The sequence below is a fragment of the Pelophylax lessonae genome (assembly GCF_965119305.1).
Source record: "Pelophylax lessonae genome assembly, chromosome: 5".
In the NCBI taxonomy this organism is placed as follows: Eukaryota; Metazoa; Chordata; class Amphibia; order Anura; family Ranidae; genus Pelophylax; species Pelophylax lessonae.
Genome location: NC_138772.1, coordinates 485,912,548 through 485,925,330, shown reverse-complemented (window position 1 = coordinate 485,925,330; position 12,783 = coordinate 485,912,548). Strand labels below are relative to the sequence as shown.

Genomic DNA, 12,783 nt, shown 5'->3' with positions numbered 1-12,783 from the left:
CAGTGTACTGAATATACAGACCTACAGCTGAGTAACTCTGATTACCAGGGATATTACAGGCAGGATAAAGGGGGCTGTGTGTTTAAAAGAGATGTATGGGATTTTTTTCTTCTACAATCATACTTACCTAGCTGGATGCAGCATCAATCCGATGCTTCATCTGTCCCCCACCAGGTTCTAACACTGAGAACCAAGCGATCTAACACCGCCAAATGCCGGTTCTCAGAGCTCCAGATGTGCTGCGATTGGTGCACCGCTGTCATCCTACAGCACACCAGCGACTGCGTTCTAGTGCGGTGCATGTTAGTTGTGGTCACTGATCTATGCACACTGCAAAGCCCGTAGTCCATGGTCCATTGTGGGAGCGAGCAAGGAAGGGTGGCTATGTTCCTACATACAGTGGGACCATGGAGAATAAATGTAGCCACCCTCTAACAGAAAGTGGGATTACAGCAGCAAAAAAAAGGGATTTGTAAAGCAATAGAAGGGACTTTTAAAGGACTTTTAAGTTCTCCTTTTGTAACATGCTACACCCATATTTGGGGCTTTTTTTCTGCGGGAACGCGGGGGGAACGCAGTTTCGGCACCTCCAGCATGTAATGGCAAGGTTTTCTGGGGTATGCTGCAGGGTCTATTGATTGAGGTCTGTTTTTGCTGGTGGGGGATCTACCGTTGCTGAAGGTGGGTCTTGTGTTGCTGCTGGGTCAGTTGTTGCTAGGAGGAATCTACTGTTGAGGTAGGGGTCTATTGTTGCTGGCTGCTGGGGGTCTATTGATGCTCGCTGTGAGGATATTTGTTGCTGCAAGCGGTCTATTGTTGATGGGGGGATCTATTGTTGATGGGGGGGTCTATTGTTGATGGGGGGGTCTATTGTTGATGGGGGGGTCTATTGTTGATGGGGGGGTCTATTGTTGATGGGGGGGTCTATTGTTGATGGGGGGTCTATTGTTGCTTGCTGCCGGGGATCTATTTTACTGCTTTTTTGTTATCTTCGACAAATTACCTAGCACCACAGATATTTGTATTCTCTAAAAGAGGCAGTATTGAAAGGTGGGTAGGGGTTGGAACCAAGGGACGGTGTTCGGAGGTGGATAGGGGGTCGAGACAAGGGGTGACTCTGAAAGGGGGAGTTCCTGCACCTATTCTCTGAGAAAAAAAGCCCTGCCCATATTTAGGGTGTAACATGCTCCATCTCCTGTACCCCCCATCACCCTTCCCTCACTACTTCTTTTTTTTTTTTTGTTTATTTATATTTTGTAAAGATTGATTGCAATAAGAACATTGCTTTGTACTTACAGGCAGGGTACTCCCCACCATTTATAGTGCAGGATATATACCTGAGTTTGTAATTATGTTACCATACTTCTAATAAGATAATCTAGTTCACGCTTTGCCAGGCTTCTGTAATTATTCCTTTTGTCTGCAGAACAATTCACTGATTCTTTGTAGAATGAGTTCCTAAAACATTTTCTTTTCCTATTTTAGTTGAAATTAATATAATTAGGAACGTGTTTTTCCACCTACTGCTCGGTTCTTCTCTGGCAGAATTTCTTGAAGGGTGTAGCTTTGTATAATCCAATGGAAGCCATAAATGAGAACATACAAACTCCAGGCAGATGGTGTCTGTGGTAGGAAGGTAACCAGGGTCCCAGTGCTGTAAAGTCACATGGCTGTTTACTATTGCCCTGTACACACGTGCAGATTATCTGCAGACTTTTGTCTTCAGATTTACCTTTTCTATGTAGTGCAAGGGCCTGCCAGATTGCATACAGATTGAAAGTGTTTAGGTTTGACCTCATATTATATGGTTTTGGTAAGTCTACAGACAAGTCTTCAGATAATCTGCACGTGTGTACGGGGCATTAGTCACGCTGTTGTTTGTCAGTTGATTATCACCTTTTTGACATGTGTCACTTTTTTTTTTTAGATTGAATTGATGACTTCACCTAAAGCTGTAGTTGTACTTCTTCCCTGAGAGAACGTCAAGGGTATGTGAAGAATTCTGGCATGAACTGTACAAGTGTATGTCTACTCTTTATTTAAACTTCAGGGATGGGCCAGTACTGTGCGGTGTCCATTGACTTTAGACATTCCTGTACAAAGTGCTACAACATCCTTTGAAGAGTTCTGCATAGTCTCTATTCTGAGACTCTGCTGTTTATGTGTCCAGGCAACCACTGGATGTCTTCTCAGCAGTAAATGTCATAATCTGTTCCAGTCGAGATTATTCTTGCTTTGCTTTTAAACGTATGAGTTTAGGTCAGTGGTGCGGTGACTAGGGAAGAAAATTATTACCTGTTTTTACCCATTTGAGTAAGAGCCTGTAATACTCCTACATTACCAGGCTATTTTTTTTAGTTCTCAGAGCTGTGATAGTTTGACTAGCAATTGCTCCATCATGCGACACTCTAGTCAAATAAGTTTTTTATTTAAATTTTTTTTTCCATTTGAAAAGCAGAATTTTTTTTTTTTTTTTTTAAAAATAGCACCTAACCCTTTTTGTTATAAAACACATCACATAAAAATGTCAGGACAGTATGACTGTGCCCAAAATGACCCCCTCTTGGAAAGTAGACACCCAGAGGTAATCCATTTATTTATATATTTATTTTTTAAACCACGATTTTTAGAAATGAAGAAACATGTTGGTATTGAGGGAGCTAAAACATGGAGCATGGTAATGGTGCACTAGATATAGTACATCATTAACTTAAAGGCCATACACAATGAACGGAGCGGGTGAATGGGTTAATGTAAAGGTCATACAGGAGGCTGGAGACAAGAGAGTTAATGTGCAGAATGAGGGCTGGTTCACACGGGGGTCATGTGCGATTGTGACAGCCCAGTCACTTAAATGGGCTGCAAGCTGCACTAAAACGTAGAAAACGTAGTGCAAGCACTACTTTTTTAAAATGTACTGCACTAAACCACATGGTCCTGTGGGACTATGCAATTAGGTGCCCACAAATGCGCAGTGTTTGGGGTGCCATTAACAATACATTGGCACTCGCATGCAGATCGCAAGGGCAACATGTTGACTTGCAGTGTGACAAACGTGCATGGGACATGCCTTTTCTAGCTCCACACTTGTGGTGATTTAGCACTAAGAAAGGTGAGGGAGATAATATACAGGTCACATAGGAACAGGATGATGTACAGGAGAGGAGGAGAGGAAGATGGAGAGTGTGTACCACAAACATTTCCACAATCAAGACTGAGAACTGAGCGATAAAACACACAGCCGATTGCTCGGTTCTCAGGGCTCCCTGAGCAGAGAGCCAGTGACTGTCAGTCACCGGCTCTCTGCTCTGGAGCACTGGGCTGTGGAGGGAACAGGAGTGGCTGGCTCAGGCTCTCAGCAGCTCGCTGAGAGGCTTATGCCTCGTACACACGCAATGATTTTTGGCCGTGAATTTTCGGCCAACGTCCGATTGGCCGATTTTCGGCTTGTTAGTATGATGCTTCCGACAACCGACTCCGACCTTTTTTCGGCCGAACAAAATCTGGTGTGCATGCTATAAAATTTTTGTTGGCCGTCACCACAACGGCCGAGTTTTTGTCAGTCAGTACAGATTTCGGCAGACAAAAATCTGATGAGCAAGACTGGGCATGCTCAGAGAAGAAAAAACACACAGAAAGTCAACCATCACATGACATCACTTCTGAAGTTGGTTTTTGTTGGCCGAGAAAATTTGTGTGCAGTCTAGAGCACATTTCAACCAACACAACAACACTGGACAAAAGACGGCCGATCGGTCCACCAACAATCGTTGCGTGTGTACGAGGCATGAGCCGGGTGCCTGTCCAGGCATGTTGGCGGACCCTGAGTTCATTGTTGCGATCTTGCCTGAGCCTGGAGCGACCCTGTGATGTCAGCCGACAGTGGTTTTCAGTGCTGTCTGCTAAAAACGGGTCACAGGAGTGCAGATCGAACTGCTCTTCTGTGATCCACAGGAGAACTACAGACAGAGCTTTGGCTGTACTTCTCCTTTAGGGCTCTTTCAGACGGCCGCTCCGCTGTTCTTGTCCGCTGCGGGGCTTTTTTTTTTTTTTTTTCACAGAGCGGATGACATTTGTGTCATCCGCTCCGTATGCCCGCATATCATCCCATCCGTTTGCGGATGATATGCGGACATAATGTAAGTCTATGGGCATTGCGGATGTCAGCGGATGACACTGCTGACATCCGATTTTCCTTCCTTTCCGTTTTTTGAACGGAACAAAAATAGGGTTCTGTTCCGTTCCAAAAAACTGAACATTACTGAAAGGAAGAAAATCGGATGTCAGCGGATGGTATTCCGCTGACATCCGCAATGCCATAGACTTACATTATGTCCGCAAAAAAATAGGATGATTTGCGGACATACGGAGCGCCCGTGTGAAAGAGCCCTTAAATACTTCAAGTGTCTGTCCATGATCCCTGGGTGTAAGTTTATAATGCTTAAGTGATTGGTATGGCTTGTGTTGGCAAAATAAACAGTTGCTACAAACGTGTCGCGTAGATCCCATGAACAGGAAAGACCAGTACATGGTCTTGTCTGGGCCGGCATGTAGCCAGATGTGGTGAGGGAAATCCCTGTTAATGCAGATTTTGTTTAATCGTAATAGCAATGACCTGTTTCATCCTGTTCATGTGCAGATCAAAAACCTTAACCTTGCAATACATCTGAACTGTATCACATTGCAGCTCCATTTACCTCTCTTTCACTTTTTACATGGATTAAAATGGAACTAGGGGGAAAATTTAAATCCACATACATGATGCAGTCTGTCATTCGCATTAAAATGGAACTAACATTTAAAATATATATAAAAAACTGCATGTCTCTTCTACAATAAAATAACATCTAGCAAAAATCCCCCCAAAATGATGTTAATTGCTATTATTATTAGGGCTCCTCTTTAAGTTAGGAGGACAAGTGTTACTGACCAGGAGATGTAAATAGCATGTGATTTGTATCAGAGTTAATGGATTTTCTGACCTTATCAGAGACGCAGGGAGACCAGCACTGACTGTATTAGCAGTTAACTAGCTGATAACTGTTGTCTGGAGTTGCTGTGTACCATGCTAAAAGCCGGCCATAGATGGGTTGAATCTCAGTCAGTTCAGGAGGTACCGGAGGAGATTCGATCGATATATGGACACGCTGGTTGTACTCAAGTTGATCCATCAATTGGGTACAACCAGCCTGTTGTATTTTTTACATATGATTACTGCCAGTGGCTATAGCGGATAGTAGTAATCATTGTGCTCTGCCGGCCTGGAAGGTTCCCTGCTGGTAGAACACAATAGCACTGCGGGAGGGATTCCCCCCCATCAACACTGACTCTTGGGGATATAAGCGATTGCTCTTTCCTTCCACCCACGATGGAAGGAAAGAATCGCATAATCTATGACCTGCTTAAGAGAAACGCGGAGGCTGCCATTACTGACCTTTCCCTGATCATTTTGTTTGTCATAGTTGCCTGTCCATCTCTGAGACGTCAGAATTTCCAATCTTGATTATTTTTTCAGGTAAGCATTGAAGAATAGGGGCCCTTGCATTGGATAGGCAGCCAGGGATCTAGCATTTTCAGGGGATGACAGAAATGTCCTTTTTCTTTCAGCATTCAATTTACTATTTACATATAATATGGTTGTGTGTAGCAAGACGAGTAGTAAATATAGAGAGAAAGGGTCACATTGCTGTGTGTCAGGTTGGCATGTGATATTAAGTCTGTGGCCTCATTTGAGTCATCACTTGTTTGCTAATTTGGGAATTGAATGGAGGCGCTGCACCTACTTTAATTAAACCATGTGTGGATGAACCTGTCTTTCCTCCTTAGTAATGATTACCAAGAAATTATGTTAAAACATTTCCTCTGGTATATTTAGAAGAGGAAAAGGGAGCAGATTAGAGAAGGTCATTGTTGGGGTTACATACACTTTAAGAAGACTGGCATACTGGGTCGGCATATCACAGCAAAGTGACAAAACTGTGGTCTGTGCCTCTGATAAATTAATGCCAGACAAGGCCATGGTGGCCTCAATGTTTCCCTCCTGACAGGTAGGTTGGTAGAAAAAATGAAAATTCATGAGGAAAGTCTCATTCACTTCTGCGTTGAGGCAACATATGCTAAAACACCTGGCAGGGCACCATATGGTAGAGTACAATGCATGGTACCGCTTGTTGTGTTGCTGCAAAAAGTGTCATAGGCGCTTTTTTTTTTTCCTCCGTTACTGTTGTGGTCCCTTGGCAGCCCATTGATAATGATGTGTGGTCATAACATGCTTTTGGCGCATTGTAAGTGTGAATTGGCCCTCAATGTTCATATTTCAGATTTGCCATTTGGAATGTTGAATAGTTGCCACTGAAGCTGTGTACCCTCAGTCTATCTACATCCTCTAAAACTGTTTACTGCTTTCCTAAGATCAATAATAGAATTGGGGGTATTTTTAACCAATCTAATCTTTAATCGTCTACATATGAGTTGATGGTTACCATTGTAGTTGTGGTGTTGGTCTAGTGACATACATATGGTTTTGTGCCAAGCTTCGCTATGGTAGGTGGCTTGTTACCGGTTAAGGTTTCACTTCTGCCAGCTGATGAGTTGAGTGGAGTGTCCAGTTGCATTTTCTGTGAATGGTTTAGCGCTCTGTGCATTGGAAAACAATCCTACACCACTGTGTGCGGAAGGGTGTCTTCATACCAGGAGGTCGGCTCAGAGTTCTGAAACCAAGACCAGGAGGCATCATTATTTCTGCTCAGTGTCGCAGGTCATTCCTTCCATCACACCTCTGCACAAGATAAAATCAAGCTTGTTTGCTGGTTATGGCACAGGAAAAGCATTGGTGCTGTTCCCACCAAAAAAATCTGAAATGCATCCGGAAACAAATCAGAAATGCACCTTGAAATCGTTAAAGTTCCGGGCACAAAAACTATTTTTTTTTTTTTTTTGTGCCCCTCTGCTAGGTATGCCGCACCTGAAAAGGAATTGGATAGTTATTTTTATTTTTTTTGTTTACTCACCTTTTTATTGAAGATCGTAAATACTCACCTCTGACTGCTTCCTCCCTCGGAGCTGCGGCTCACCCCGTCACTTCCTGCCTCGCTATGATTCCTGGGAGCTGAACGTCACAGCTCCCAGGAATCAATGCGACGGCACCGGCCCCGCTCGTCCTTTCCGGGCGACGCCGCATTCCCCTGCTAAACAGCTTCTGGGCATGCCCAAAAGCTGTTTAGGAATGCGGTGCCGAGCCGGAAGTGACGAGAGGGGCTGGTGCGGCGCATTCTGGGACAAGAAGACGCGGAAGAAGACAGAGAAGAGGACTGCGCCGGCTTCAGCTGCCCACAACAGAGATGGAAACGCTGTGGAAGAAATTTTATAAGTAAGTATTTCTTCTAAAAGGTAAGTGCGAACTGGGACAGATCAGAGGCTAGCCATTGTGGAATGTGCTAGCCCTGACTGTCCCGGGGGTATGTTCAGTAAAAAATCATTTCTGTGCCCGGAACTCCGCTTTAAGAACGATCCGGAACGGATTTGGAGTGGGCTTTAAACCTCAGACATGAAATATGAACATAGCATGTCCCTCTATAGTGTTTACTTGTCTTATTTAAAGTGTTACTAAACCCAGAAGCCTGCATTTATTATATCTGGTGTCCCACAGTACACAGAACATGGAAATGCAATTACAGGCATACCGCGTTTTTAAGTACACTCACTTTACATACACTCGCGAGTACAGACACAGCCTGGTCAGCTTGGCATGGCACTACTCCCGGTATTTAACATTGGCGTCTATGGGAAATCTTGGTCAGCTTGACATGGCACTCCTCCCAAACCATAAGTGACAGGGATACCAAACTTAGGGAGCACCGAGAGGGGACCCAGGACTACAACATATCCTATTTGTAATCTACCAGGTCATAGTCCTGGATCCCCTTAACATGCTCCCCAAGCTTGGTGTCCTTGTCACTTATGGTTTGGGAGCAGTGCCATGTCAAGCTGACCAAGATTTCCCATAGAGCTAGTGTATTTGCATGCATTGAGAAGTGAAAAAAGGTATTGCTTCACTTTAAGTACATTTTCATTTTACATACATGCTCTGGTCCCATTGTGTACTTAAAAGTGGGGTATGCCTGTATTTTATTAACTATAAACTGCTAAACACCTTTTCTCAGCAGCAGTATATAGTAACAGTTCCTGGTAAAGCTTGTCGAAGGAGTTTTCATATTGCACTGGGCTTTACGATCGGGGTGCAGGTTCCCTGACCCTCTGTCTGGACAGTGCTGATTGGCCCTGTGCTGATCAAATGCACTCTTAAGAAAAAAAAACTCTCTAGCAATTCACACTAAACTGAGCATGTGCAGCCTGACTCCAAAGGCTCTGTCTTATCCAGACGTGTTCGGGAGCCAGTGGAGGAGGATCTGTGCATACAGGATCAAACAGCCTTTTTACACAATGCAGTGGATTAACACCTTAGGTTCCACAGTGAGTATAACAAGCATGCTTTACTGCATATATAGACTGATGTTACTGTTGTGGGTTTAGTAACACTTTAAAAGCACCAAGTGTCATTTTCTGTCTGCTGCTTCGTTCCTCTATCTGCGTGAGTCACTTCTAACAAGTTTCCCTGACACTAAGAGTAAAAAGATGATGAGAGGGATCTCCAGATGATTGACAGCCTCAGTTCCGTGTGGAGGCGGGTGTATCGCTTCCCTCCAATCAGCTCTGAGATCTCCTCATTAAGCTCTGCAGAGTTTAATTTCTGCTCTCCGCCCCCTTATTTCTGAAAGCTCAGAAAAACTTTATACATTCTGGACTTTGAACGAATGTAGGGAAGAGAAGACGGGTACAATGTATGTAGGAGGGTTTGTTTCGTCTCGGTGTATCGCCCGAGGCCAGTCACTTCACTGGGTATATGTGAGGGTTTATAGCCACTTTAAAGCAGACCTTTATGCACAGGTAACACATGCCATCATTCTCACATTCCCCCCCCCCCCCCCCCCCCTCCCTATTATTATATGTGCCTTTTTTTTTTCCTTTGGTAAAATATCAAGTACATTTCTTGGCAGGTATGTGCTCCCACTTCCCTCACTAGGTGATAACAATGTAGTCCTTGGTCCTCACCCACCTTTAGCCTCCTAAAATACACATCACATCCCAGGAAGCTTCAGGACAGTGCAGATTCAACTCCTGAATCCAAGATGGTACCATAAGAGCAAGAAGATCTTTGCTGTCGTCCTCACACCTGAAGCCTTCAATGGACTATTTTGGCTTGCAGGCTGCTGACTTTTTCTTCGATAGCTGGGTAAGGTTCCATTAAGAAACCTTTTAGTGATTGGGTATAGATCTACTTTAAGGATTTGGTCAGGCCAGGCATGGTAAAACTTGTTTCTGCAGATGGAAGGTTGGATAGTAATTTAGCAGACAGTAGAGTGAATTTTGGTAGGTTCAGCATCCTCTAGGCCAGGAGTGCAACTTTTGGGTCGTAGTATGCTAGTTCTCCTCACTATATAGATGAGCAGTCCAATAATCATTTCTATCTGTGATTTATCACCTCATTTCAGGCTGCGTCATCTCATGGTGGTAAATACTCTGAAAGTTCTCAACCTTGCAACTCGATTTTCCTGTGCATGAATACACATTGACCTGTAAATCAAAGTAGACATGGATGTAAACGTCAACTTAATTCTTCTTTAAGTCTTGCTTGAATGGATAAAGATAGAAGAAAAATAATCGGCTGAAATGCTTATCTTTCTAGAGAAACCACCATGTGTCTGAAGGCCTGGCCAGACATGTTAGGATTTCTCTAGTTAAGCTCCACAAAGTGATAGAAAACATTGGATTCCACTGTGACTCAGGAGTGCTGCCTATTGTCTTCTTACATGCCCTACCGCTGTTGTCAGAGTACCTGAACATCGAATCAGATGCAGGCGCCGACACGGCCACCCACCAGGTGAGTTTTGATCTGTTAATGGGCAGCTTTAGTCACATGAACAGATGTCTAGGCTCGAGGGGAGCTAGTCCCAACATTTGTTTTATGTATTTCGGCAGGACCGTTAATTAGTGTATGGAAAACCTACCAATGAATTTTCCGGTTTGCTCCTTTTTGCCAAATATACAATTTAAAGCATTTTGTTATCGGTTTGGGAAGTACAGAAATGTCTGCCAGAAGTCCTGTGATCGCGTAGCTTCCTAAAGTGAGCTGACAACACATACGTCTGCTGTACTGGACAAGAAATGTGTCACTTGCAGGATTACCAGCTGCAGATAAAGCAATGGGAGAAAAGGCTTGACAAAGGAAAAGAGGAAAGCAAATCACTAAAGTCGGCCATAGATGGATTGAATCTTGGCCGGTTCAGCAAGGACCAGCTGAGATTTGATCCATCTATAGGCAGGCTGGTTGCACTGAGGCTGATCCATCAATGGACTGCATTACAACCAGCCTGTCGGATTTTTTTCATGAGATTACTGCTGGCGGCTATAGCAGCCAACAGTGATCATTGTGTTCTGCTGGCAGGGAATGCCCCCCACTGGCAGAACAGAGTAGCTCTGCGAGAGGGATTCCCCCATCAATAGTGATTGTGTTGATGAGGGAAATCAATTTTCTTTCCTTAAACCTTTGATGGAAAGAGAGAAAAAATGCATAATCTACAGGCTGCTTTTGCTTCTATGCTTGGCTTTAGGTTAGAGGTGCACCGAATGGAAAATCTGACACCCGGAATTTCAGGATGCACTTGGCTGAAAACCAAAAATGACAGTTTTTCAAAAATATTAATATTTTTATAAAGAATTGTGTTATGATCGACTTTTTAATTAAGATTCATTTAAATGAATATGAATTTATTAACGGCCATTATTGGCACATTTAGCGCAAGAAAGAATGCGCTTCCATTGTGGTGATAAAAATCTGGCTTGCTGCATTTTTGGTCAGTAAAATAAAAAAAAAAAGCACCTCCCCGTTGAAGTGCATTGAAAACGCAGCAAGAATGAATCACACCTGTGTTACAGTTTTGATGTGGTTTTTGAGTCACATGACCTATGAAAAACACACCATAAGCACAGTATAATCGTTGCAAAATCGCTGCAAATTCACTGCAAAATCGCATTTTCGGTGCCGTTATCGGCTCACTTTTCTCTTATCGGCCGAATAACAATAACATTTTCGCCCGATGTGTTTCGGCTGCCAGAATTTCGGTGCGTCTCTAGTTTAGGTATATATTGAAGCCCAACTTTAAGAAACTTTAAGATTCACCCTTGCAGTGGGGCCTGGGCCCACTCATTTAGGTCTAGGGGGTATGGAAATACGGCTTTAGTTACCCAATTTGTCACTCCTCCTCTTACTTCAAGACTGGTCCCAGCAGCGTCTTCTTCCCAATACTCCAGCGGTCTAAGATCCTGATGTCATCAGGACCTATGCATGGTCAATAACTCTGCATTCGGCATGAGGATAGCAAGGGACGGTCTACTGTCAGAACTTGGGGGAGCGCCATCAGCTGGGCTTGTGGAGGAACACTCCCCTAGACCTAAACGGGAAGCTAGCTCTTGCAGTGTAGGCAGACTTATTTCAATATCAAACAGTTTTAACCATTGCACAATCTAACATTGCTCGTGTACCTTAGCACCTCCGGATGAGAGGCAAACCTATACTGAGATGTTGAAATGCTACTCCGTAGTTTGTGCTTCTTCGGGTATATTTGTATGATATAGTTCAGTATTCTGTCTGTAATGGCGGTGTGATTGCCCAGTGAATCCCTCTCCCAGTAATTACACGGATTAGAAGGAAAAAGCTTTTTGCTTCTCTGTTTGCTGAGGATTTTGCACATTCAATAATGTACTCTGACTGTGTGCAGTAAAATCTCATTAGCCAGAAATAATAAAAGCCCATTCTCCCGTCCGATTAGCATTGTTATGGTAACATATTTCAAAACAGCTTGCTTATGTGTAGTCATTAAGAAAATAAACCCTGCGGCACCCCCCGTCGACCGCCATTGTTCAACTACAAATCCCATCATCCCCAGTATTCTTGCAGGTTCAGAACACTCAAAGGGAGGATTTACCATAGATGTGCCGTACCACCCAACGTTACATGTTCCAGTTTATGAAAAGACCTGCTAATAACCATGACAGCTAAGTTCTTACTTTGGCAGCATATTTGAGACGTCTTAAACATTATTGTGCATCCCAGCTGTCATGCCAGAACTTTTGGCCTAAATGTAAATTATGTTGATGTGCATTGCGTTTTTGGAAGGCTCTGTTTGGATTGACTTAAATCGCAAACTGAATCCTAAATGTGGAATTGCATGCCTTCAATCCATCAGCAACGCAATGAGGCTGATTTACTAAAAGAGACCAAACTTTGTTCAAGTAAATATCACTTCAATTATATAATCATGTGAAAAATAAATTCCTGTCTATGTATTTTATCTTCACGTGATTCAAAGTGAAAATGGGTACAATGTATTGAGTGAGGATTCTCAACTCCTTTAGTAAATCAGCCTCCTTGTGTGGTGGGAATGGACTAGAAAAAAATAGATTTTGTGATATCCATGCATTTTCCTTGCACTGTGAAATATAATAAAATATAAAATGCACATCTTCGCTGGACACAGAAGAATTTCTAACATAGTGGGTGTGTGGACATTGGGCTCTTTCTCTCTGTGGAGATGTCATGGCAATCTGAATACTGCAGATCACATTTGTCCCACAATGTTGCAACGCCTTACCACCCAAATGCAAAGTATGAACCAATCCACTCAGTTCCACACACACTTTTAGATCTGGTGTTTTGCAGATTGC

At 43.4% G+C, this 12,783-nt stretch overlaps 1 protein-coding gene across 2 annotated transcripts in view; it reads left to right on the top strand.

Annotated features, from left to right (window-relative positions):
* The window catches only part of RNF19A (ring finger protein 19A, RBR E3 ubiquitin protein ligase), a 158,827-nt gene that overhangs the window by 61,390 nt on the left and 84,654 nt on the right, over window positions 1-12,783 (top strand). The window contains exon 2 of one of the 2 annotated variants that reach the window (XM_082257564.1): window positions 1,928-1,988. The gene's annotated coding sequence lies outside the window, so the exon portion shown is untranslated. Of the gene's footprint in view, window positions 1-1,927; window positions 2,023-12,783 lie in introns of both variants that reach the window. The other variant, XM_082257565.1, reaches the window with a different exon arrangement.